The 21,877-nt window shown below is 39.9% G+C and overlaps 1 protein-coding gene across 5 annotated transcripts in view; it reads right to left on the minus strand.

Moving 5' to 3' along the window:
• The window catches only part of ELF1 (E74 like ETS transcription factor 1), a 125,505-nt gene that overhangs the window by 48,214 nt on the left and 55,414 nt on the right, over positions 1–21,877 (minus strand). Inside the window, exon 1 of one of the 5 annotated variants that reach the window (XM_054013810.1) lies at positions 14,174–14,254. The exons of the other annotated variants lie outside the window; for them this stretch is intronic. The gene's annotated coding sequence lies outside the window, so the exon portion shown is untranslated. Of the gene's footprint in view, positions 1–14,173; positions 14,255–21,877 lie in introns of those variants that run through there. 5 annotated transcript variants of the gene reach the window in all.

Genomic DNA, 21,877 nt, shown 5'->3' on the forward strand with positions numbered 1-21,877 from the left:
AGGAGCCAAAGTTTGCCGACCCATTTATTGATGTCAATTCTGCAGCCTTTTAAAGTTGCAAAGGCTTTGTTTAGTGGACTAGATTGGCTAGAAATGGACCTCATAAGTCTTGAGCCAATATGAAAATATAACGTGCAGAATCGATGGAATCTCTAATAAAATTGAAATAGCCTGTTATCCCTACAGACATGCCAATCTACAGGGCTGCTTTGAAATAAACAAAGAACGCTGTCAAATTATTATTGATAAAGCAGGTGACATTCCTATATAAAGTCCTACAAAATCTATAACTACAATACTCTATTTTCATACTAATATTTAAAATGAACAACGGTGAAATCAAAAGAAAAAGGTCTTCTTATCATGCAGCGTTCAATATTAAAGTTGTTGAATATGCAGAAGCAAACAATAATTGCGCCACTGCTTGTGAATTCTGTATCCATGAGAAGCAAGTAAGATAATGGCAAAAAAATAAAACACCACTAAAAGACATGCCAAGAAGCAAGAAAAAAAAAATGTCCAACGAGGTGGACATTTCCTGAGCTAGAGAAAGATCTCAATAATTGGGTTGTTGAATGTTGACAAAATGGGTACATTGTCACTAGAACTGGAATTTATCTGCATGCTCTGCAAATGTCGAAAGACGACAAATACAAGTCAGTAAAGCCATCAATGTTTGTCGCATCAGCGGGTTGGTGTACTCGCTTCATGAACTGTCCTAGTCTCTCGCTTCGTCAGCGAACAAAGATTGCGCAAAAGCTGCCTAGAGATCTGGAAGAAAAAAATCGAATCTTTTCAAATATTTATTATAAAATATTGAAGGGAATATGCATTTGAACTGTCACAAATAGGAAATATGGATGAAACACCAATAACATTCCATCTCCCAAGCAACAGAACGGTAACCGGTTTTAGTTAAAAAACAGTTTTAAATTAAAACCACTGGCCATAAAAAAAAATCCATTTTATGGTGGTTTCATCATGTTTGGTAAATGGATCAAAGCTCCCTCCTGTTTTTTTTTTTAAAAGAAAAACCTTGCCTAAAAACATGAAATTTCCCACTGGTGTCATTATACGTGCACATGAAAAGGGATGGATGGATGAAAGTGGGACTATTGAATGGCTGGAAAAAGTGTGGAATAAGAGACCAGGAGCACTTTTCAAGAAACCTGCTATGCTTGTTTGGGACATGTTCAGGGCACACAAGACGAATGAGGTGAAAAATGTGGCCAAAAACATGAAAACTACTTTGGCTGTAAGATCTAGAGGCTTAACTTCAGTTCTACAACTGCTTGATGTCTGCCTGAACAAACCCTTTAAGGACAGGCTACGCAAAATGTGGTTTGAATGGCTGTGCTCAGGCATGGCGAAGTTGACAAAAGGCGGGAATCTTATGAAGCCCGAAATCAATCTGGTCACCCAGTGGATCAAGGACGCATGGGTGCCTATTCCCTCGGAAATGGTAGAAAAATCATTTAGGAAATGCTGTATCAGCAATGCACTCGACGGGTCAGAAGATGATGCCATATTTGATGATACAACAGAGGCTGATGATAAGGAATCTGACTCTGAAGATGACACTGCTGACATCTACGATGACGATGCAGGTGCAGCTGTGACTCAAGCAGAGTTTAATGAACTGTTTGGTGAATCAGAGACTGATTCAGACTTTGAAGGATTTTAAGACTTTTTAAAGTCTCATTCTTCTAAGTTACTTGTTTTAAATATCCATTTACTAATTTTAAATGACTGTAATTTTGAAGGTGAATACGTATTTGTTCAGTTGTTATAACAGTTTTTTTTGTTAGATTACATTAAAATAATTCTAGCAAAACTTTTGAGTGTTGCTTGTGATGCCAGCTTTTAAAATATAGCAAGGGTCGGCAAACTTTGGCTCCCAGCCCGTCAGGGTAAGCCGCTGGCAGGTTGGGACGTCTTGTTTACTTGGAGCGCCTGCAGGCACTGAGCCCCTCAGCTCCCAGTGTTTGCAGTTTGCCATTCCCCGCCAATGGGAGCTGCGGGAATGGCAAACCACGGACACTGGGAGTTCAGGGGCTCCGTGCCTGCAGATGCTCCAAGTAAACAAAACATCCCGACCCACCTGCGGCTCACCCTGACGGGCTGGGAGCCAAAGTTTGCCAACTCCTAAAATATAGGGTCAGCTTATGAAAGGGTCATACAGTTTTTTGCTATTTTTACCTAACCATCTTGGGTGGGGGGGGGGGGGGTCGGCTTATAAACAAATGGGCTAATGAATGAGTATATACATAGTTTAAACCTTCCCCAATAGATAAATTAATACTTTTTCATTAAGATGAAATTTTGTTTGCACTTTCTCTAACCAAGGAACAGCAATACCAATTTTCAAGCATCACAGTCCAGACACTGAGTGAGTGTGCAAGGCCTACAGACTTGAATTTTTCTATCAATGAAAAAAAGTAGATATATTAACAGCAGTGGTTCTAAATTAGGGTAAATGAACAAACTCAGACACATCCTGCACTGTGGAGTGCTAAAGATACTTCAGTACTTTTCACTTCTGGAACTTCTTTTCATCCAATGATAAAGCATTCTGCAAACATTTAAAACTGCACAGTACTGTATGGCAAATACTACTGTCTCCATTTTTACAAAGGAGGAAATGGAAGGGCAGAGTTGTTAAGTAAGTCACTCAAGGTCACAAAGAAAACTGGAGGCAAAGCCAGGAGTATAACCTGATTCTGGGTTCCCTGCTTATCCACTAGACCAACAGTTCTCAAACTATGGGGCGGGCCTCACAAGGGAGAATCGGGAATGTGACAAGGGAGGCACGAGCTGTGTGTAGAGGGGTGTGTTTTTTGTTTTGTTTTAAGAGCTCTGACCATCATCCTCAGGTGGCTGGGGCTCGTGCAGAAGGGCTGCGCACACATGGGAGGCGGGGACAAAGGGGACGGCCAGAGCCCCGCCACCTGGGCTTGGGCACTCCTTCCCCCATCTCCCAATCCCTCACTGGGAGACAGCGGGACTCTGGCTGTCAGCTCCGGGGTGGCAGGGTTCTGGCTGTCAGCCCCGCGGTGGCAGCAGCAGCGCAGAAGTAAGGGCAGCAATGGGGCACTAAGTCTACTGCAAAAAATGATGACAAATATAACTTTTCACATTGCCTCCCTTACTTCTGTGCTGCTGCTGGCATGGCACTGCTCTCAGAACAGGGCGCCCGGTCGGCAGTCAATTCTCTTTGCTCTGCCTTCAGAGGTGCATAGCGGTATATGTATTTGGGGGAGGGGGAGAGCACATGAACAACTACAGACACAAAGAAAGGCGGTCTGATCAAACAAGTATGAGAACCACTGCACTAGACACATTCCTCAGAAAGCTAGCATAGGAGATTTATTCTTCCATTGATGCTAGAGCATAATTCTCCATAACATGAAGAGCAATTACCTGTGACCACTGATGGATAACTAGGTTCTTATAAGTTTCAACTTCTACTTTAGTTTTTACTTGATCATTAAAAATACATTTATCAGAGTTTCTTTTTGTTTTTAAAATCTTTATTAAATCACAAATGGTTACCTGTATTTAGGCCTCACAAAGATTGTGATAAGGCATAAAGCAGAGTGCTCTAAAAAAAATGTAAAACATGGATACATCAACATTACACACACATTAAAGAATCATATTTATTCTTTTTCTTTCTTGGAAGGATCAGGTGCTTGTACCTCTGAAAGGACTTTCTCTCCCTACTATGGGCATCTGTCTTCCAGAGCCTCAACATCATCAACACTCTCAAGGACAAACAAAGAACTATATGTTTCTAAAGAGACTGAACATAAATATGCTGCATATTTTTAAAAGGAAAAAAATAGTTTTAAAAACAAATTGTGTTACTCCCCAAATTTTTCATTAGCTGTAAACACATTTTTATGGTGGATTTCATAATACACAGGCAAACAGCATAGACCCAGTACCCAAAAGCATATGCTGTAGCAGCAAACTATTAAATACATTTGAACTAATGAAATAAAGTAGCTGGGGCAAAACTATGTTTTGTAATATGACACCATTTAAAATGTTATACCAGTGTTTCCACTACACAACTTTTTTTTTAGGGAGTTGAGAGTTTAATCATAAAAGTAAAAACTGACCAAGACTTGTTATTACGGAGTGTCTCAGCCTGAAAATGGTTAATAAAGAAATTAAGTTTGAAATAGAATCTGTGCAGCCTCTGTCAAGTTGGCATAAGAAGAGTAAAATATAGAAACATCTTTGCAAATGTATAATTGTGCTTCTAGCTCTCAGAAATATTTAAATAGAACTTTTTCCAGCATCAATCCAGAATATGGACCTATATCTATACTTTGGAAAGAAGTTGAAAATAATCTTGCTTTTCCTCAGCCCCAACAGAACTCTGCACAAGGACATTTGGTAAACATGTACATTGACAGCTGGATTATATAACTAGACATTATATAATGTCACAGTCTACATTGTTATGCATTTGATATGAATTATAGACTTATGGCTGCAACAGTAGTAAGACGTTTATCAAATTACGCCCCGATCCTCCAAAGGGATTAATGGAGGTGGATTCTTACAACTGATCAGAGAACCACTGACAATAGTGGGACATGAAGTTACACATATAGGAACCAAGCTTTAATATACGTTTGAAATAGGTTTTTAGATATTACATCAGACTACACTGGCACAGTTTTATGATATAGATTGTTATAAAATGAGAAACAGAATGTAGATGTCAAACAAAGTGATTTGTTTTTGTTCATATTAGAGCAAGGGTTCCCAAACTTGGTTTGCAGCTTGTTCAGGGTAAGCCCCTGGTGGGCCACGATATGCTTGGTTTACCTGAGTGTCTGCAGGTACGGCCGCTTGCAGCTTCCAGTGGCTGTGGTTCGCTGTTTCTGGCCAATGGGAGCTGCAGGAAGCGGCGCAGGCCAGGCCACCGCTTTCCGCAGCTCCCATTGGCCGGAAACAGAGAATCGCGGCCACTGGAAGCTGCGAGCGGCCGTTCCTGCGGACATTCAGGTAAACAAAGCATCTCGCGGCCCACCAGGGGATTACTTTGAACAAGCCGCGAACCAAGCTTGGGAACCCCTGTATTAGAAGACAGTCACATAACCACAACACTATGAGCCTAATCCGAAACCCACTGAAGTCCATGAAACTTTAGCCTGGTCCTCACTACAAAGTTAGGTCAACGCAAGGCAACTTACATCGACTTAACTGTGCATGTGTCTCACTTAAATTTGGCTCCTGCCAATGTAAGTGCCTCGCTGTGCCAACTGAATAACACCACCTCCCCAAGTGGCCTAGAGTCATGGTCGATGTAGTTAGGTCGACACCATGAGAGTGTAGACCCTACTTTACCTACATCGACCATTACTGGCCTCCAGAAGCTGTGTCACAATACCCTACACTGAGCTCTCTGTTCACCACTGTGAACTCTGCTTCCTGGGTCACAGACTAGAAGCCCTCCTCCTCTTTAAAGCCCTGCAAATTTTTTAAATTGCTTTTCCCGATTGCCCAGCTTGGTGAGCACACCTAGCAGCTTTCCAGTCCATTGTTGAGTGCAACTGCTCAGCTGACCATGCCAACTACACTCTCCAGACGCACTTCTGCCTAGAGTACACAGGAGATATTGGATCTCCTGGGCCTGTGGGGAGAAGATGCTGCACAGGCTCAGCTCTGAACCAGACGTAGAAACATAGACATCTCTACAAGCAGATTGCTCGGGCAATGCAGGAGAAGCGCTATGACAGGGACCAGCAGCAGTGCCTCATGAAAGCAAAGGAGCTGCAGCAAGCACAAGAACGCCAAGGAGGCCAGCAATTGATCCACAGTCACAGATCTGCCACTTTTACAAAGAACTGCATGTCATCCTCAGTGGAGACCCTATCACCGCCCGCAATAGCATCAAGGATACTACCAAGGAGCTCAAGCCAAAGGCCCCTGCCGTAATCAGTGAGGAGGAGTATGGGAAACAGGCAACCATGGGATCCAGCTATGCAACAAGCCAAGATCTGTTTTTTGACTCCACCTCAGTCCAGCCAGTACTGCAAGTTGAACACAGGAGAGCCCAATGCAGGGGAAGGAACCTCCAGTAAGTATGCAGTTTATTTTGAAATTACAGGGATGGCACCCCAAAGTAGCAGGATACATATGTTGATTTACTCATCTTGACTTGTGCTAGTAGAGGTAGAAGAACTGGGGTTTTCAAACTGGGGGTCGGGACCCCTCAGGGGGCTGCGAGGTTATTACATGGTGGTCGTGAGCTATCAGCCTCCAACCCAAACCCCACTTTGCCTCCAGCTTTATAATGGTGTTAAATTAAAATCACTTTTTTATATATTTATAAGGGGGGGGGGAAGGGTCACACTCAGAGGCTTGCTATGTGAAAGGGTCACCAGTACAAAAGTTTGAGAACCACTGTAGAAGAACAACCAAGAGAGATAGCAACTCTATCTGCTTTTTTAGTCTTCTCCAGGGTTAGACAGAGGAAGCCACGGGAATCAGTTTATGTATGTGTACCGGGATGTCCTGTGAATCCTCCATAGAGATCTCGATGAAACTTTCAAGGAGGTAGTCTGCAACCCTCTGCTGAAAGTTTCTGGGGAGGGCTGCCTTATTTCTTCTGCCACAGTAGGACACTTTCCCATGCCATTCAGCTATAGCTTCAGCAGGCTACACTGCAGTACAGAGGCTAGCAGCATACAGACCTGGGGCAGCATTGGGATGTCAGTACAAGTTGTGCTCTCAATGCCTCTGTTATCCTCAGGAGTGAAATATCAGCTAAAATCACCACCATCTGTAGAAAACTGTGCCGGTATTCAGTTCTGTTGCCTTCTACAACTAGAAACATGAAACCGAGCTACTTCCTCCTCATTTCCTCAACCCTGGGAGGGCTACACTCACCAGAGCTGGTGCTGTGACTGGTCCCATACTCAATCGATCCCAAGCAAAAAGTAAGAATGTAGTACTTATAACTTGTATGGAGCAAGGGGAGTGAATTCACTCAGCATCTTAAGTTTCGATTTCCATTGTGACTACACTGACAATGGTACCTCTGTGTGTTATATCTGCAGCTGCTGCCATTGCGACCTATAGGGTTCCCCCTCTACACATGTGGAATGCCTGAGCCAAATAGGGAGGAGAAAGAAGAGGACTCAGGATAACATGTTCCAGGAGATTCTGCAAGCCAGTGCTGCATCAGAGAATGAGCACAGGTCCTAGAGGGTCACCATTGTAGACACTAAAGAAAGATAGAGTGGAGAGGAGAAAGGTGCAGGAAAAGAAGAGGGACATACTGTAGGAGATGTTTACACTTCTCAGGCAGCAAATCCCTTGATGCAGACTCTAGTGGACCTGTAAGTTCAACAATCCCATGCTCACCTCCCCCTAGATCCCATTGAAAACTCAATATCAGGACCTCCCTATAGTTGCCCCCCCACTCCCAAACATTTCACATGGCATCAGAGGTCAGAGTACTGCCCTTACCACTCCACCCCAGGGGACATTAAAGACAAACACAGCCTCACATACACCAACCGTGACTTTCATAGGTCAGTGTATGTGTAACCTGAAATGAATGACTGTTCTTTCTCCTTCCTAAGTTCTGTTTGCTTAATGTATTAAGTTTTAAGTTTTACATGTTTTTTATGAATTGCCTGGTTCATGTCACAGAATAAAATTCTATTTTTTGGAACATAATTCATCTTTATTAGTTCACAACATATCCTGGCTGGTGCTGAGCAGTTCTGAAAGCAAACAATTAATGCAGAGCGGTGCAGGCTCCATGTTTCTGTCAGAGATGGTGGACAGTGAGAGGGGCCATGTGGGTTTGTGGGATTTTGAAAAGAAGACATGAACATTATGGGATGCAGATGAAATTATGAGATGGAAAACACTGCATTATGGGAAGTTGACCCTATGTGCCCAGTCACCCCTGTGCGACTCACATCAGCCCCATCAGTCATTGCAAAATCTTTCCAAGAGACACTGATGGATAGTGGTGAGTTGCACAGTGGGATACTACCCACAGTGCACTGCACTCTGCATCAATACAAGCTGATGGATGATTTAGTTGGGGATTGGTCCTGCTTTAATAATATATGGAGATATACCTATCTCATAGAGCTGGAAGGGACCTTGAGAGGTCATCGAGTCCAGCCCCCTGCCTTCACTAGCAGAACCAAGTACTGATTTTTGCCCCAGATCCCTAAATGGCCCCCTCCAGGACTAAACTCACAACCCTGGGTTTAGCAGGTCAATGCTCAAACCACTGAGCTATCCCTACCCGTTTGAGCAGATGGTTGGACTAGATGACCTCCTGAGGTCCCTTCCAACCCTGAGATTCTATGATTCTAAGCACTCCTGGTGAGTATGCACATTGCCAGCACAAGGAATGAATTAACTGCAGCAGTTTTGTCAGTATAGCTTAGGCCCACGTAAGTTTGTAGTGTAGACATGGCCTGTGTGTTTATTTCAATGGTCTTTGGCCTCTTTGCTGTTATAAACATTGAGCGCTTTGTGAACTGTCAGTACTATTCATGGGAAAATGTTTCACTGTTGCTTCTTTTGTGATACTGGGTGGAAAACAGGTGGTTCCTAAAGCTCAAGGATGTATATGAATCAGTTACAACCTTAGCAAAGCATGAAAATTGTATTAACACACACAGTAGTTCCCACTTTATAAGCCCAACCGCATGCAATTAATCCCTAGAAAAAAGAAAAACATGATACCTATAAACTTATTTCTAACACTGAAAACTACAGGCTAACTTACCAGGGTAGCAAGTAAAAACAGAACTTTATATACAATAAACTAATGAAAAATGAATAACCACTTATTAATTCTTATCTAAAATTAAACTATACAGGAATACACACTCTCTGTCTCCCTGGAAATCCTCTTCTACTTCTTCTGCTGTGTCTCAAGAACTCCGAAACTCCTTGATGAGCCTTCCAGAAGATTTGCTTAGCCAACTTACACCCTAGAAATATATTTTCACTGGTGACCCTGCAGGAAGACCTCAGCAATCTGGGACTCCACACCTTCGCTAGAGTCCTACTAGGCCCTCCAACTTCCTCCCACATGAAATCCCACTGACTGGCAGCATAATCTCTCTGCTTGAGGCCATTCTTATCAAAATTTGGTCAGTTCAGTAAAGCTTGTAAGAGATCCCTTCAGAACTGGCATTCCTGGTTTCTATCACTGTTACCATTCAGTGCTCTCCCAAACAGGGCTAAAGTTAATGATTATTAACGCATATAGCCCTTCTGGCTTTGTCATTCAAGCACAGATGCAAAACATCAACCTGCTACCAACAATAGGAAGCAGAGAGTGCATCAATGCTACACACTGCGGTAGTTATCACCCATCAAATTGAGCAAAACCAAAACTTAAGAAAATAACTACTCTCAACACTGTGCTCTGAAGCCTATTAAAAGACACCGTCAGAACACCCAGGGCAAAATGTGCCAAAGGCATGGGCCATCTGCTAAGAAAGTTCTGCCACCAGTCTTGGAGCATTCAATTCCTGGGACTAACAGCAAGAACATTCCAGTTGAAACTTATGGCAAAATACAAGATGAGAGAGGACCTCCCTCTCAGGCTGCTGGTTCCCATCCCATGCAGGGCTTTACAGAGCATCACAAACACCAGGAAATGACCCTAGAAAAATATAGGCATCTAGGCCCAATCTAGCAAAACATTTAAACATGTGCTTAACCTTAAAACACATAAGTAATTCCATTGATTACAATTGATTTCAATCCCATTGTGTTTAAAGTAAGCACATGAATAATTTTTCTGGTGTGGAACTGAGCTTGGGTGTTATGTGCTAAAAATGGCTCAATCCAGCTAGAACAGGGACAGCTGCATTATGTGTTACCTAAAGTTTCCAAGTGGTTTTCAAAGGTAGTCTTAAGTAGAGCACATTATTTTGATCTAGGCTGAAGGTGACAAAGTTGTGGATAACTGTCGAAAGTCAATAGCCACTTGCCCAGCCTTTACCCCCTCCTTGGAGTGAGGAGGGGAAAAAGACACTAGGGCATTGTCACCTGGGAATTTAGGAAACAAGAGGCCACAAACCATCCTGGCTGAAGTCAGGCAAACACACAGATGGTAACGACACCACTGTCCAGGCCTTGTCAATGTTTCCTTCTGCCAATAGGCATCACTTCTGTCTTAGCAGGATTGAGCCAGATCTAGTTCACGGCATTCAGAACTATATCTCAGTCAGAAAAAGTAGTGAGAATGTAATATCGGAGTGTGATGAAAAGGAAACACAGAGCTGAGAGACAAAGCAACCCAAAATGCCTTATGATCTCTCCAAGTGTCTTTAGGCACTGTACACATGGAGCAGGTGCTAACAAGATGGAAGACTGTAGAAACTCACATGCAAGAAGAACAAGCAATTGCCCTCAGCTATTCTCAGTGTCTACCAGTGAGGAAAAGAGGAACCAACTCTCTGCACAAGATTTCTGAGTTACTTCAGGATAAATAGTTACAATAGCAGCAGATCTGACAGCTGTAACCTAAGTGGCCTTTTCTTTGTCCATAACTAAAGAAGCTTGAACACCACTGACATCAATGTTCCACAGCCTGGTTTGAAACCAGGCCGCATTGCCAGGAACTATAGACTCACTTTAGTGCAGAGAGAAGGACAGAAATCAGTCAGGTTATTCTGTTTTATCAAAAAACATAACATTTTTATTTAAAACTTGATAAAAAAAAATGGACTGAATCCCTTGGCATAACTTTCAGCTAACAACTACATACTCTAAAGGATTCCAGGCAGTATGGACACAGGTCATAAAAAGTTCCTGTTGGCACCAGGTAATCAAACCTTCCATGAATATCTTTCCATTAATGACAGTCTTTGTTAAGCTGAATATTTAATATTAGGCAGGATTCCCTTCCAGAGTATTAACATTAAGGAATAAAACCTTGTTTATGCTATAACCTTTTTCTGACTTTAATTCCTTCACTCCCTTTTGCTGCAATCTGTTGAAAAGGCTGAGAGGTAGTGGTGAAGGGGTTGAGGTAACCTCAAAACAACATACAAGTGTTGATTTATAAGTTAAATGGTTATCTGACTTTGCAAAGTACTTTGATAGAGTTGTTCAGATGGCAATTATGGACCAGATGACTTAGTCTGAAATTTGTGAGTTCGAAATTTTCAAAAGCACAGAAGTGACTTAGGAACATACGTGCCCAAGTCACTTTTGAAAATGGGACTTGAGCTCCTAAGTCTTTCTATCCATGAAATTTATACCACTTTAATTAAACCAATATAGTTAAAGCCGTACACACACACACACAAATGTGTACACATTTATGCCAATATAAAAGTGCTTATTCCTTATGGGGCAGGGAATAAGTGATACCAGTAAAATTATTTAATTAACAACAACAAAAATCACACTGCTAACCAACATAATTATAACGGTACCAATTCTGCGTATCAGGCCTTAGGCACTTTTGAAAATTTACCCCACAACTATGCTGTCTCCGCTGGTTTTCCTGACCTCTCCATACAATTCTCTGTTTCAGTGGTCACTGACTGGTACTCTCAGTCCCTCAGAATATCTCTGGGTTTATCCTGGTCTCTCCTCTCATCCTCATAACAGTGAATCTTTATCATTCTTAGACTATGCTTCACAGGAGCTTGCCTCCATTTTATTATATATAACTGGTATGGAGAAGGAAAATAAGGTGCTCCTATTTACCCCTTCTTATAATACAAGAACAGACAGACATTGAATTGAATTGAAAGTCAGCAAATTTAACACTGACAAAAAAAAGATATTAAAATTCAGCCTGTAAGGAACTGGTGGAAGTAATTGGCACAGACACATTAGAGACCAAGAGTTTAGGAAAGTATTAGTAACATCTACATGGGTAATTGGAGCCTAACAATAGCCATACTGGGTCAGACCAATGGTCCATCTAACCCAGTAACCTGTCTTCTGGCAGTGGCCAATGCCAGGAAATGAACAGAACAGGGCGATCATCAAGTTATCCATCCCCTGTTGTCCAGTCCCAGCATCTGGCAGCCAAAGGCTTAGGGACACCCAGGGGTTATCCTTGACCAACTTAGCTAATAGCTATTGAGGGACCTATCCTCCATTAACTTATCTAATTGTTTTTTGAACCAAGTTATAGTTTTGGCCTTCACAACATCCCCTGGCAACGAGTTCCACAGGTTGACTATGCGTTACGTGAGGAAGTACTTTCTTTGTTTGTTTTAAACCTGCTGCCTATTAATTTCATTGGGTGATCCTGGTCCAAAGTTACAGTAAATATGATTTTAAAAAAGAAACAAGTTTGGAATTGATATAAACCATCATGCTTCACGGCACAAGCCAAACTCTCATAGATATGAATTTCAAACAAGCTTCTCAGACAGGCAGGATTCCCCTCCCAAATAACTGCCCACTTGGGGACTCTTGCATTTTCCTCTGAAACAGTTGGTACTGCCTACTGCCAAGGCAGGACAGATGGAGTCTGATCCAGAATGGCATTTTTTCCAATTAAATGGGATAAAATACCTATTGCAGTTCAGCAAGCCACAAGATTTTGTGTTCAAATCCTTCGCCTCAGTAAAAAACAGAGTAGGCAAGTCTTTAGTAATAATTATATAAAGAGAGGAAAATAGATACCATTAAATTATTCCCTCCTCTAGAATATCCAGTGTACCTTATTTTCTATATTGTAAACTTTTGAGACAGGGACTATCTTTGTGTATCGTACCATAGTGAGTAAAAAGTTGAGCATATTGTCAGCATAACATAAATAAAGAAAGTACACTGCACGAGTTCTTAATATTAAGAGTTAATGGCCTTTTTAAAATCTGGCTAAACAAAATCTAGTGACAAGGATTGATTTATTGAATGTGAGTTGTTAAAATCCCAGAACTAGTTTAAGAATTAATGTAAACCAAATGCTTTGTATTCCAAAAAATTAAAAGGAGTCAATACATTCTCATCTGTTTAATACAATAAAGGCACTTGCAAATAGTTTTGGTGTCTAATGGCACATGTTTTAACTAGGAAGATTAAATACTGATATGCTGTTAAGAAATCAAGCCCTCATACTGCAAGAAGCAACATGCAAGCAGATGCTTGGAGCCATGTCAAATCACACTGCCTTCAATGGGAAGGGGTATGCCAGTGGGGTTTGAAGAACTGGAGCCCGAGATAATTAACTCATTGGTAAAAAGTATCATCTGATAAATAAGACTTCAGGGAAAATCTTGTTTCCTAAAATAACAAGATACATAAAACTGTGATCCTTTCTGAATAGAGGGTTATATCTTAAACTTAAAAGGGAGTGAATCGTAGATCAGAATCAGGAGCTGGGATAGGACAGTGTTAGTTATTTTGGTCAGGTAAAAAACTTCACAAGTTACTGGTAGCCAGCCTCCACCAAATTCTGGTAAAACTGCCAACTGCCCCATAAAGTTACCAGGCACACAAACTTGTAAAACAAATTTTTACCACCTGTAGGCAGCTATAGAAATCTATCTCCAGAGGTCAAATCAAAAGTTTCTCATTCAGGGCAATCTTTGCTGCTCAGGCCTAGGTAATTCTAGAACAGCCACAGCTTAACAGAAGGGGGAATATTTATTTAAAACTGGAACTAAGCCTAGGTGCCATACCTCCAAACTCAATAATCATCCATTCTATGTATGAAGAAAAACAGGCCTGTAAAAAACATCAACTTATTTGATTGAGTGTTTTGCATCTTAATGGCCTTTTCTTCCTGCTATCTCAATTTCTTTTTTCCTTTTATTGTTTTGCTAATGCATTCTAACCGATTACCAAGAGCATGTTGTTGAACAAAATAAATTATTCTTAGGAGTTAAGCATTTTATTCTGCAATGTACATTCACATTAATATTATGTATGCAGATTCACTGTAAATACAGTATCATGCATTCAAGCTTTTGTTTTCACTTACATACACCATTTAAAAAAAATAGGTACAAACTATTCTGAGCAAAAGTTGTATAGTTTCCGCATTAATAAAACCCTGTCCTCTTGGCCAACCTTGTCCCCCACTCCCAACCATGCTATTCACATCTTGATATTTTGTAGGCCTCTGACATACTTTCATCCACCATAGAGTTCCCCAAGAGACCTCTGCAGGTCTCAGAAATGTAAATGATCTTACCTTTGCTGAGACCCTAAGGGATTGATATGACAATAGTGCAGACTATGGAATATTCCTCTTGTTTGCCTCTCATTTGCTGTCATCTGTGAGCAATATGAATGGTCTCAACCTTACTCTGGAGCAGACTGCGATTACTCAGCTAGACCTGAAATTCCAGTTCTTTTACATTGCTATCTACTTTCCTTCATGAGTTTGCCAGTCCTACCCTGGTATCAGATTACATGGAGCCAATATTTATAGCACCTTGCAAAACAGTCAAACATATCACATACCTACATCTGCCTGTACCTGTTGCCCTCATATTTAACCCTTTTTAGCACTAAAGCAAGCTGTTTTATGCTGAAATTTGTCATTTTTAAAAAACTGGCCTCAGGGGATATTTTTTCTCTTGCCTGTCAGCTGAAAGAGTGTGCCCAAAATACCTCCAAAAAGTGATATGGACAATTGTTAATATAACTTCAAATAATTTTATAATCCTGTCATTTAATCTTATGAACCTCCCTTGCAGTGCAATGCATGTCATATACAAAGATGCTGAAATGCCCATATAACAGTGAATTTATTCAGACCGCAAGAAGCAACAAGGCTTATTGTACTGCAAAACAAGAATTATTTTATACAAACTCCTTTACCCTGCTATTTTTAATTTTTAGCATCTCAGAAAATACCCTTCACAGAAACTTAAAATACAGCATTTGGAATTTGAGATAATTAGCTCTACAGTTTAACTATGCAACCCCACGTCTTCCCTCTGACTCCACTGCTGCCAAGTTAGAGAAGGAGCTAGCCAAATCTTTTTAACTGGCACAGTTACTACAGATGGAATTTCTGGCCCACAACTGTTTCAAGGCTGTTTCTCTGCCTTGAACACATGGGACTGCCTTAGGCATGTCTCTTGCTTGCCCGCCTCTGATAATTCTTAATCACCTTTCCTTTCTAGAGAGGCCTCCATTAATTCTGTTTCATCCAGAGTCTGTCTTACATATTTACTTCCATTAAATATGAAGTAACATGTTAAGAACAAACCTATAAACAAAAAAATATAAAACCAGATAATTTCTCACTCAAATACCATAATGTGGCCTAGGCATTATACATGCCACACATGAAATTTCAACTCTGGATTTTTTGGCCAAGGCAAGGGGTATTCTGTGGATTCCTATATTAGAGGTCCCATTTTATAGGTCTATGATGTGCCTCGGAAATGAAAGAATGAGAAAGATATGTTTATAATGTATAAATACATTAATTCTGATGAATCAGATCTGTACAGTGTGCTTTTAGCAGCAGTGAATGGATTAACTTCAGTGAAATGGACAATATATTATAAATATGACCCTGCCATTTACATGTAGCTGTGTTGGTCCCAGGATATTAGAGAAGGCGAAGTAATATCTTTTACGTCACCCACCTTGTCCCCCTGCCATTTATCATCATTCAACTGGGCCAACTCAAACAGTACAAATTAAATGCATAGGGGGAAAAGTTCTATTCATTTGTTTCTTTAAGCTGAGTTCACTAATTCAACCCTTCAGACAAGAATCACAGACCAACCAAATCACTTTTCTTTTAGAAAGTATTTGCTGTTTTTGCTTTAAGAAATATCACAAGTTTAACCATGAAAAAAGACAGCTTCAACACGTATCACAGTGTCCTTATTAAGTGGCTTTGACTCAACAGGGATTTGCTCCTGCCATGAGCTGAGCACTCTGGCCCTGATCCAGCAAAACACCTAAAATGTGTTTAACTTTAAACACTAAACTTTAAACAAAGAGACACAGCTGATTTTTTCCTTGAACATATTAACAGGGCTGTCCAGTAATTTCGTAGAAATAATACATGTTTCCTCTTCTAATCTATTACTTAGCTAAAACTCCTGTCTTTTCACAGATATATCTGAAGCTTTATTCATTTAACCTTATTCATAGATTCATAGATTCTAGGACTGGAAGGGACCTCGAGAGGTCATCGAGTCCAGTCCCCTGCCCGCATGGCAGGACCAAATACTGTCTAGACCATCCCTGATAGACATTTATCTAACCTACTCTTAAATATCTCCAGAGATGGAGATTCCACAACCTCCCTAGGCAATTTATTCCAGTGTTTAACCACCCTGACAGTTAGGAACTTTTTCCTAATGTCCAACCTAGACCTCCCTTGCTGCAGTTTAAACCCATTGCTTCTTGTTCTATCCTTAGAGGCTAAGGTGAACAAGTTTCCTCCCTCCTCCTTATGACACCCTTTTAAATACCTGAAAACTGCTATCATGTCCCCTCTCAGTCTTCTCTTTTCCAAACTAAACAAACCCAATTCTTTCAGCCTTCCTTCATAGGTCATGTTCTCAAGACCTTTAATCATTGCTCTAACAAGTCTCACTTACGTTTTTTCATATAGGTTGTGACTGAAGTACTCAATATTCTTCCGTGTACATTGGTCCTCTTATTTTACCACAGGAATTCAAACAGTGGAAGCTCCTCAAAATAAGCAGGAAAGGATTTGCCTTCCCTGTTTTGAAACAGATGTAGTAGGATCTCTATTTGCTGCTCTGTAAACAAGGTTAACATGCTTCTGTGCCTCTGTTTTGCCTACCTATTTTCAGATATCATGAGTCTCCATTGGAATTAAATATTTGGGGTCAGATTCTTTTGAAAGATTTTTGGAAGGTGACCTATGTAGATGAGTGGACTATGCTAGATAGTATTGTGGAATCCAAATATTTTTAGGGTTTTAAAGATCCAGCACCATACCATTCTTGCTAGGGTTTTTAATGAGGGCAGGGGCAAGAGAAGAGAGATGATCAAACAACATACCATATGAAATTCACCAGGGATTATACAGAAAACATTCATACTGCTTCAAAATAACAATGGGAGAAGCTCATTACCTTTCATGAGAAGAAATACTTGATCTACAAAAGCCTGTAGAAACAAGAATGAAAGGTAACATAGGGAGAGGCACACAGTACTGAACGGTACCAGCAACAATATAGGTTGATATGAAACATTGGTAGATAAGGGAGTGGAAGATTTCAGAGTCTGACTTCCTGAATGCCCTCCTTTCGGGAAAATATTTAGCATTCATTAACTTCTGAAAACATTCATTAACTTTAATTTAGTGTACAATAAAGATGTTTAATTATGCATATTTTTAACAAAATACATAGAACTCCTTCTTTTATTACCTAAAAGGGAAATACCTGTAATTTCAAAGAAATTAATATTTTAGAGCACATAAAGAAAACGTAAAAAGAGTAGAAAAAAAGTAAAACAGAAAAGAACATACTGAATCAGTCATCTTTTTGCTCGAAAGTGGTGTCTACTGTCCATCCGTTCCCCCTCCTCCCCATCCGGGTGCTTAAAGTGGTCTGAAAAAAGTGGGGTGCCTATCATAATCTGGGAGCAGCTTTGGTAAGAGTGCTTCAAGTATTCCCTTCAGCTACCCAGCTCAATTTTTTAATTTTTTGCCAGGTCTGTGATCCTTGCCACAACCTTGCCCCCCCTCTCTGTCTGCCCCCTATACAAACCCTTTAATCATTGTTCCCATCCCACCTGCTTTTTTAATAAAAAGAAATTTGAGTTGGCTGTGTGTTCATTTTTGTTTTTTGGGGATAATCTTGTTCCTTGTTGTCACTCAGGCCCCGAGTGCATCAAAGTGCTTTCCTATTTCAGGTTGCTTTCCTGAATCAAGACCTAAATTCATAACTTTGTAAGTTTATAAATTGAATTTTATTACTGGTTCAAAGACATGGTTATTAGACCACAAATCTTATAATCTTTCTTGGATTAGCTATGGTTACTAAATTATTTGAAAGAGTTACATCATTTTCATAAAAATAATTGTGTAAGAAAGTTGGACTTGATAGTTGGCTATATCTGTATATTTCAGTTATAATTTTGTAAAAAGAACAGGAGTACTTGTGCATATGCATCCAAAGAAGTGGGCTGTAGTCCACGAAAGCTTATGCTCTAATAAATTCGTTAGTCTCTAAGGTGCCACAAGTACTCCTGTTCTTTTTGCGGATACAGACTAACACGGCTGCTACTCTGAAACTTATAATTTTGTGTAATTGTTCTGAACTTTTATGTACCGTATATACTTGTTCATAAGCCAAATATTTTTGGTAAAAAAGTGACGCATCAAAGAGCGGGGGTCGGCTTATAAACTGGTCTACACCAAAATTTGATGATTTTAAACTCTATGGAATCATTGAATTGAATATCTAATACATTGTCGTTATGTTTACTTGGAGCGTCTGTAGGCACGGAGCCCCTCAGTTCCCTGTGGCCACGGCTCGCCGTTCCCAGCCAAAGGGGCTTTCCGCAGCTCCCATCGGCTGGGAACAATGAAGCAAACAAAATGTTCCGACCCGCCAGTGGCTTACCCTGTCAGCCAGGAGCCAAAGTTTGCCAACCCCTGAAATATAGGGTCGGCTTATGAAAGGGTCATACAGTTTTTGCTATTTTTACATAACCGTCTTGGGGGGTCGGCTTATAAATGAATGGGCTAACGAACGAGTATATACTGTACCTTCTGCATGGATAGCTTGTACTTGTGTTCTTCCTCATCCAGGGAGAGGGTAAGCAGTATGAAAATAGATCAGACATGCTCAGGTAGATGTGGATTGGGTTAACAATCCATCCTTGGGTGTTGGGGAAAGAAAGCAGATTCGCTCACCAAACAGGTTTGTTCTGAATTGAGGGAATGTTTCTCAAATGTTAACTGGAACCTGAACTTGAAACTGGAAACTGAATTTAGAAAACAATAAAAAAGACAGGTGTGGCCCTGGTTAAGAAAGATAAGCACCACGCATCCAGAGAGACTTTAAATAAAGAAATAAGTCTTGCTACAACTTGCAGGTAGTACAGAGATGGTTTTCTAGCAAGACAGCCAAACTTTACCAAACTGAGGGATGACAGAAAAAAAAAAGCTTTGTAGCTAAGCTATGCTACTAATTCTGTCTATTTTAGGCAATTATAATGCTCCTGTCACCATAGTATCTAGGGCCAGATACAAAAGAGTCTCATTAAAATGGTCTGTTAAGAACCTTGCTCTTCATCATTCCTGTGTTCAGACACTAGGGCTGTCAATTAATTACATGCGATTCATGCAAAGCAAATTAACTAGATTAAAAATATAGTTGTGATTAATTGCAGTTTTAATCGCACTGTTAAACAATAATAGAATACCAATTTAAATTTATTATAAATATTTTGGATGTTTTCTACATTTTCAAATATATTGATTTCAAGTACAACGCAGAATACAAAGTGAACAGTGCTCACTTTATATTATTTTTATTACAAATATTTGCACTGTAAAAAAGATAAAGAAATAGTATTTTTCAATTCACCTCATACAAGAACTGTAGTGCAATCTCTTTATCATGAAAGTGCAACTTAAAAATGTAGATTTTTTTTTAACATAACTAAAGTGTAAATCTACATTTTTAAGTTGCATTTTCATGATAAAGAGATTGCACTACAGTACTTGTATGAGGTGAATTGAAAAATACTATTTCTTTATCTTTTTTACAGTGCAAATATTTGTAATCATAATATAAAGTGAGCACTGTTCACTTTGTATTCTATCTTACAGCTGAAATCAATATATTTGAAAATGTAAAAAAAAAAAAAATATTTATAATAAATTTAAATTGGTATTTATTATTGTTTACCAGTGCGATTAAACTGTGATTAATTGCAACTTGTTTTATCTTGTGATTAATTGCGATTAAAAAAAAAAAATCTTTTGACAACCCTATCAGACACTATTTTTCCATCTTCTTCTTCCCTTTTTTTTTTTTCTTTCAAATCAACCTGCTTTTTAATAAAGATGAACTGAATTTGAATTTAGGTTTTGTCTAGACTAGGATTTGGAAGTTGTTAGCTATTATTTGTTGAACCTGACAAGATTTAATACGTTAAAGGTACACTACTTTGTCTATACTGGGCTATTAATGTGTTTGCTAACCCTGTCCAAATCCTGGCCTAGACAAGATCGTAGGACACTTTAATTGGAGTAAAACATTCTCAGGCATCCCTAAGTGAAAGAGATACGTTATTGGTTAAAAGAAACCATATGCTTCTCCTTTGAATAGTCAGGTTCACTGTTCCCACTATAGGTGTTTTTCCCTCTGCTGTGCAGATTTAAACTTTAAGGAAAAATTTCAAAAGTGACTTAGGCAGCTAATGCCTGTCTTAAAAGTTATGTTGCTTTAACTATTCCAGCATAGTTAAAGAGGCAACACTCCCTAGTCTCCATACAGTTATGCAGGTATAGATTATTTCATTTTGGTGAAACAAAATAAGCTACCCGGGTATAAAGCACCTTATGTCAGTATACCTGAATCTACACTATGGCTTTAACCAGCATAGCTATGTTGATCAGGGGTGCAATCTGAAATCAACATAGTTATTCTATTAAAACTTTTTAAGCGTAAAGCAGGCTGAAGTCAATGGGACTTAGGCCTGAACTACACCTAAAAGTTAGCTCAACCTTCTACATCGCTCAGGGCTGTGAAAAATTTCATACCATGTACAATACAGTCAGGTTGAACTCACTTCCACTGTAGATGCAGCTAAGTCAACAATCTACACTACAGCGCTACAGTGGCACAGTTGCAATGCCATAGCAGTGCTGCTGCAGTGTAGTAATACCCATAGGCTCCAACTCTGTGAATGACTTTTGTAAATGGGACTTCAGGGCTTTTGAGAATTTTATTCCTTGTCTAGAAACTAAAGTGTGATGTTAGATCAAATTACCCAGTTCAAGCCAACCAGTTTAGCACATGCTTAACATGCCTTAACTACAGTTTAAGAAGTTAATAGTTCAAACCTAGGTAAAGCAATCTAACATCATACCTTTAAATCCTAGTCTAGATAAGACTTGAGAGAGCTTCTAGAGCTGTACTGTGGGGGGACATTAGTTCAACCACAATTAAGGTTAAGACTATCTTCTTGTTTAAAATAGCCAATTTTTCTAAATGCTCTAAAAAAAAAATCCATAGTGAAATATGTAAGGGACCAATAAAGTTATCATAACTAAGCAAAACATTTAGACTCAAGAATAAGCAGTAAAACATAGTGAAAGCAGTGTCTGTATGTCTCATTTTGTGATGTCTGGGGAAATGTATGAACTGCAGCCCAAGTAGCTAGTTTACAAGTCTACTCATAGGAAACGAGTCTTCTTTCCCAGTGAGACAGAGAAAAAATTTGTGTGAAACTGATTTAGAAAGGTTGAAATCTTTGGATTTATAAGCTTCCATGACACAGAATTTTAGTCTCCTAGCAATGACGAGTTTTGGTATAATCCATGGACTTCCTGAAAGCTTTTGTCTTTTTGAGGTAAATTCAGAGAACTCCTTGCACATTCACTGTGTGCCATAACTATCCCTCCAGGTGAAGAGTGCCAGGGAAGTGGAATGAAAGTGCAACCTTTTGAACAGTGAAAGACAATTTGAAGATGAAGGCCAAGACTTGATGAAGCACTATTCTATCAGAGGGCTTGTCTACACAGCCTCACAGTTTGGACTACAGGGTGTGAATAGCAGTGTGTACCAAAGTGCTAAGCTTTAACTCCCCCATGTGGGCGCTGCGGGCACAAAGTAAAAGGTTCCTAGTTCATGTTAACTTAGTCCTCTTCAAACAGGGCTACATTAATTTGAACTAGGAACCCTTTAGTTTGCTCCCCATTGTCCACATGGGG

The sequence above is a fragment of the Malaclemys terrapin genome, chromosome 1 (genome assembly GCF_027887155.1).
Source record: "Malaclemys terrapin pileata isolate rMalTer1 chromosome 1, rMalTer1.hap1, whole genome shotgun sequence".
NCBI lineage: Eukaryota > Metazoa > Chordata > Testudines > Emydidae > Malaclemys > Malaclemys terrapin.